The following is a 6,829-nucleotide window of genomic DNA, read 5'->3' as shown; positions in this document are numbered from 1 at the left end:
AGACAGACGCATGACATTAGCATTTGCACTTCTCACTCCCTCATCTCCCACTTGTCACTAATCATTTGCTCATGGGCATTTCCACGATGTAACATATAAATGTATTTCACATCAGTAAAACAGCTAGGATTTACAAGTTTACAACTTGTTTTCAAAATAAGCGGCTTGATAGGAATCTTGTTATTTTTAACAAGCATGCAATATTGAATTATAATTTAATGTCATCATTGTGGAGTTCTGTTTGTGGCCTCCTTATTCTGCTTATGCAATATACAGTAAGTGAATGTAAGAGTAGGAGCTGGTGGAGCAAGATAAGTCACTCTTCATTCACCTAAGACAGCAGCTGACAGTAATGTCTCCAAATCAAGATGCAATATGCTTTTAAACACATATTGTCATTCACAATGCAACAGTGTACATCACTGGTAGCAATCAGATTACAGTAATTCGATTATATAGCTTTGAATTTATGACTTGTCTTTGCACAAACTGCCCCCCTAGCCCCCTGAAGTGTGACCACTATTTTAGAAGGAGAACACAGACGTAACACAGGAAACAGATATAGAATTTTAGTGACAATGTGACTCAGTGATGGTTATTAAGAGCAGCAGGCAACAGCTCTGTGAGACTGCACTTGGAAACAGCTTTGAGCCACATAACATCAGTGTGATCAAGCAAACATGCTGATGTTTATCAGGCGATGTTTGCAATGTTTAGTGTCTTAGTTTTTGAATTTGCTAAGTGGGACAAAACACAGAGTGCAGTTGGCTAATAGGAATGTCACTAGGTTTATTTAGTCATAAATCAAAGTATTGGACCTCGTTGATAATGGTGCTTTATTACAATTCATCCACATTTCATGGCAATAAATCAGATATTTGTTGCTATACAGCTATGTGGACCAGAGGGCAGAAAAACATTACCCTCCGTGGAGAACCAGACCATGGCTACATATAGAGTATATATGATGTGAAAAATAATGGTCAGGTTCAGTGTTTGACTTCTGGAGCTGAAGGGTATTTATAGTCCTTGAGGATACTCACAACAACAATGTGTCTTCTCAGAATCAAGGTCTGAACTTGGGAAAAATCACTGTCCTTGCTGTAGGTAATTTTCTTTCAGAGTAGTTTCAGCTGCATGACACACAATATGTCTCTCTAATACCCCAGTTGTTGCTCAGACTCTGTAATAATGAAGTCATTTCACCTTCTTCCATCGTAGTTAAGCTAACGGCTCTTCTGAAATAAATTTTGACAAGATAATTCATGCCAAAATTCTGACTTGGCCAAATCAGTGTACTTACCCCAAAATGAAAATAAGTTAATCATTGAATAAGCTTCAATAATCTTGCAGAGTAAAGAGATTAAACAATAACATGAGTAACTTGGAAGCTATATGGTCTGTGCTGAGTGTTTAAAAAACTCCCTTGAAGTCAGTGCTATTAGAGATATCTAACACTAAGGTCACATGCATACACCTTTAGATATATGCACAAAGGCATTAATCTTAAATGATGTCATTAAAGTAAAGTAAAAACTAAATGCATGATTAATCGAGGGCTCAGAAAGATTACAGACAGGAAGGTCAGTATTTTAGTTGATGGGAATCTTAAAGTCCTTTATCCAGAGGGAGCCATTAAACATGCGTATTTCGGGAGGAAGAGAAGCCTGAGACTCACAGAGGCTGTTTAGAATATTTGTTCAACTAGAAATAGCAGTGTGCTATGCTTCATACAGCTGACTAGGTCAATAAGGTGACAGATAAATTTCTCAAGTGAAGCATTAAGGATGTTAGGTCAAAGGGAAGAAGGACAATGTTTTTTGTGACTCTAAATAATGACTAAACAGGAGTAGTTTGGGTGCACTGGTCCAGACATACACCCTCAGTAACCCTGTAAAAATCTTATTATCAAAGTCAAAGTCCAACCTAAAATGTGGTATTATTAGCAAGGATTCACATCTCACAGCCAAAAGGAATCACACAGTAGCAGACATAAAATGGGATCAGATCAGTGACCAAATCAGTGTATTATAATTTAAAATGTAAGTAAAACTAGGTTGTTTCCTTTTGTAAAGACAGACAAATGTTTCTCTAGAGCTGTTAATGGTAAAAATCACTGTGGAAATGGAATGATTATCAGCAAATCAGTTTGTCTGGGAAAAAAACTATAAATAAGGCAGTTATTTAGCAGTTACCAAAAAATGTGACTCTGTACGGTAGAAATATTCAATTGTCTCCTCAGTTTTGATATAAAATTTTAACAACTCTTTTCTCCCACCTACTGGACATAAGTGGGCACTGAGGAGGGGCATCAACTACTGAACTGTGGAAGACAGATGGAGAACAAAATCCATTTACTTACAGAATATAAATTTTTATAGAATATTCAGAATATGAAAAAAATATGCTTAATGTAACTACTTAAATATGTAATTAGTGTACATATTATTTACTGCATTTATACACAGAACATTCTTGGTAATAGGCTGGATCTTAAGTTTTAAAATATAAATGGAAACAGAGTGGAAGCTGGAACCCTGGGAAAAGACTTTGATTCGCAATTGTTTCAAAAATTGCACGTTTAATTCCTGTCAGCTAATAATTATTGTAATTGTAATGTTTTAGATTACAGCCTGCAACATATAACATTACTCTGGAATTCCAGTGTAATCATTGTTACTAACGTTGTCCCAGTAAAATATGTACCAATAACAACATGTGTATGTACTGGGGAACAAGATGTGAAGTTACTGAATAAGGTGGTAATAATTCAAGATCTTACAAAGAACATATAAAGTAATTGTTTTTAAACTACTGGGTACCTATTGTATTACTTTAAAGATTGATGTGAATTTGCTGGTGAGATGAAAAACAGCTGAGACAATCTTCAGAGACCGACAGTTTCCCTGACAACACACTGTCCCCTGGCCTTTGCAAAGCAGAGCTTTTTTAAGTACCCCAAAATTATAAAGGAACAGTGTGGTTTGCCTGTTTGTTGGATGTTTTGAAAAAAAATCCTATGGTGGAAAGAAACTAAATACATTGAAAGGTTCTTGAACTTTACTTGAGTATTACCATGTTATACTACTTTATACTTGCACTCCACTACATATTGGAGTGAAATATTGTACTTTCTATGCCACTATATTTTGCAAAGAGCTTCAGGTACATTTAGGATGAAGATTTTACACAATGTGTAATGTAACAAGCTTTAAAATACAACCCATTGTTAAAGACTGGACCTGTTATTTCCAGCCTTTTATTTATTGTTTTGACATTCCAAAAACAGTGTTCAGTCAGGGTCATGTTTCAGATGCTGATGCTTTGTGGAGGCAGTAAAATTAATATCCATCTTGGTGTATGATGACATTATAGAATCTTCCAGTTGTCGAGAATCTTGGACCATTACAAGACTATAGAATACAAGAAAAGTCCAGAATCACTGCCTGTGATGACATTGTCATCCCTTCAAGATTCTAAAGTCTTGATGAATGATCACATTCTGAAATGCTGAAAAATTCTAGAATCTCAATAAGTGATGACATTCTAAAATCTGTCAACATTCTAAAACCTTGGTGGTTGACAATATTCTGAAATCATCTAGCATTTTAGAATCTTGGCATTTGATGAAATTCTGGATTCAAACAACATTCTCAAATCTTGACCTATGATGTGTGTCGAGAATCCAACAACATTCTAGAATCATTGCCCGTGATAACGTTCTAGAATCTAAAATTCCACGACATTCTAGAATCTGCTAGCATTCTAGAACACTGGCCTATGACAACATTAATATTCTAGAATTGTGGCCCATGACAACATTCTACATACCAACAACATTCTAGTATCTTGGCCGTTCACAACATTCTAGAATCTAACAAAATTCTTAAGTCTCGGTGTACGACAGCAATATAGAATATTACAACATTCCAGAATCTTAGTGTAACAGCATTCTAGAAATTCACAACTTTCTAGTATCTTGGCGTATGACAAAATTGTCGAACTTTCTACAATTGTGGCCTATGACATAACATTATGGAGTGTCACAACATCTTATAATATTGGTGTATGACAGCAGTCTAGAATATTACAACATTTTAGAATCTAACAATATTCTAGAATGTTGATGTCGCACAACCTCCTAAAATCTTACAATATTTCAGAATCCTGTGTATTACAAAACTCCAAATATAAAATCATTTCAGATTCTTGGTGACAACATTTTAGAATCTTTCAGCATTGTAGAATCTTGGACTTTGAAAACATTCTACAATCTAAAAACATCCATAACATCTCAAAACATAAAGACAGTATTCTAGAATCTGACAACATTATGGAATCTTTGTATATGATGACATGCTAGACTCCAACAAGATCCCAGAGCCTGGGCTTGTAAAGACATTCTAGTATCTTGCAGCATTCTAGAATCATGACAGTCTAGACATTCTTGCATCTCACAAATTTGTAGAATATTTATGTATGATGACATTCTAGTATCTGTCAGTCTGGAATTATGCCATATTATAGAATGTTGTAACATTAGAGAATGGTACAACATTCTATAATCTTGATGTACATGTATGATGAGATACAGTAGTTCAAACTAGCTCTACCTGCAGCAACTACAACTTTACCATGGTACGGACACACTGATGCTCATTGTGATGCACTTTTACAGAAATAGGATGCCAAATTTTTCATGCAGGACTTTTACTTGTGATGGAATGTTTTTACAGTCCTGTACTGATACTTAATACTTCATTCACCACTGAGAAAAATCACATCACATATCTGAAGTGATGCAAAAGTCCTCACTCCCTGAAACATGCAGAATTTAAACTGTACCTTGTAAAGTAATAGAATAGGTACCAAGTAGTTAAGCAATAAACTAAGTTCCTTCCAAACATTCTGATTATTCTTGAGTAGGTCATACACACCCTATAATAATAGAACAGATACCAGTAGATAAATAATAAGGATAGTTCTCTACAAGGTTCTAAACTGCTGTCTCTCTTTTCCATAACTTCAAACTGTTATCTGTTATCTTTCTTCCTGCTGGGGCCACTTGCCAGGTCATCATTGTACATGAGAAATTGTTCACAAATGATCTTACCTGGAGAAATAAAGATTTTTATTAAAAAAAACAAACAAACAAAAAACCAAACAAAACTTGTTACCCAGTACTATATATGCACTGGACTGGTACATATTTTACTGTTACACCGTAAGTGCCAAAGTTTACACCATCATTTTGGAGTAATTGTCTTTTATGTTGTGTGCTGTAATTGGAAAATTTTTCTTTTTTTTTTTACATATTTACTTATTCTTTAGTACATTACACATCTAATCAACAGCTCTTTTCTGACAACAGTAAAATCCTACACACACATCATCATTAATTATATGATACAGTGTGCAGTAGTAATACTCAAAGGCCATTCCTCTTCTTTGTGTACTTATTACTCACATATTTTAACTAAGGGCTGCTATTGCAGTATTTTCTGCAATATATTATTTGCTATTTAAAGTTGGGACAGGATCTTCTAGCTGTCTGCATATGTACAAACCCACTTTCTCCAAGTTTTGTTTATTTGTAATTACTTACATACTTATCACTATTACACATCACTCTGTTCTAATTTCTTGTCAGTCCCTATATATGTGTGTCTAATCATGGCCAATACTTACTGCCAGTGAAAATGTTTATTTGTGCACTTTATAAGAGGAGTCTGAGCAATTAAAAAGGTCTCGCAGCTGTGTTGTCTGTCAATCACCGTTACTCACAGTGCTGCGCTAACGAGATGTGAGTGAGCCTGAAGAGATGTTTCTGGCTAACAAGCTTTTTCTCACTGTTTCAAGGCCTCTGGTCTGACCTGCCTGATGTTGCCGCTCTTCCAAATCCCAGCGTTCTATCATCAAAGTTGGCTTCTATATCAAATAAAAAAATACTGAGAGAGAGAAAAAGCCTTCTGTGATTCCCGACAGGCTTTTCCACATATACACCAATTAAGTGGTAAAGTGCTCTTTGGGTGGTGCTGATATTTTTTAATTTGCTGCTGATACGATGTAAGCTTCTGAACTAAACTTGGCAAGCATCATCTTTAGTATGAATGGAAACAAAACATATGAGGCATATATAGGGTTTAAAGTTAAATGAGTTTCTCAGTGGGTGTTGAAAAGTACCTGTGTACACCTTATAAGCGGAAAATGTAAATTTAAACCTCAACTGAGTAAATTTAAATAAAAACAAACAAACACTAAAAGGAATCTCAGCTTAAAATAGTTTATTGTTGATGTATGAGTAAAATAGACTGGATGTTGCACTAGTTGGTATAATAAATACTTTTAAAATTAGAAATGCTCATTTAACCCATATAACTGCTGCCATTATACAAATAACTTAGATTTAGTATCATCACTAGTTAAATATTAATAATTGAAAATACTGAAAGTCTACAGCTACATTCCTGACTCTGTGAGGCTATATGTGGAGAAAATTCTATATTATTTACATGTGATATTATATTCATACATTGCTCCCATGCTGATTTCTTCTATTTTATATGTTAACTTCAGGAGGGTGATAATTTAACTCTTGACCCTACGGTGAGAGGATCTGGTGTCTCTGTTATACTGTGAGGGGTGTTTTGCTGGCACAGTTTGGATCCACTTTTCCCCTTAGAAGGAAGAATCACTGAAAATCAATACAAAGTTGTTCTGAGGGCTCACCTTAATCCGAACAGTACGATGCTGTTGGGAGTGGCCACTTCCAGGATGACAATGCCCCTGTCCATAGGGCACAGGGGGTCACTGAATGCTTTGATGAGTA

This window comes from Amphiprion ocellaris, chromosome 14, assembly GCF_022539595.1.
Source record: "Amphiprion ocellaris isolate individual 3 ecotype Okinawa chromosome 14, ASM2253959v1, whole genome shotgun sequence".
Lineage (NCBI taxonomy): Eukaryota > Metazoa > Chordata > Actinopteri > Pomacentridae > Amphiprion > Amphiprion ocellaris.
The sequence above is the reverse complement of the archived record's forward strand: the minus strand, read 5'-3'. Positions refer to the sequence as shown.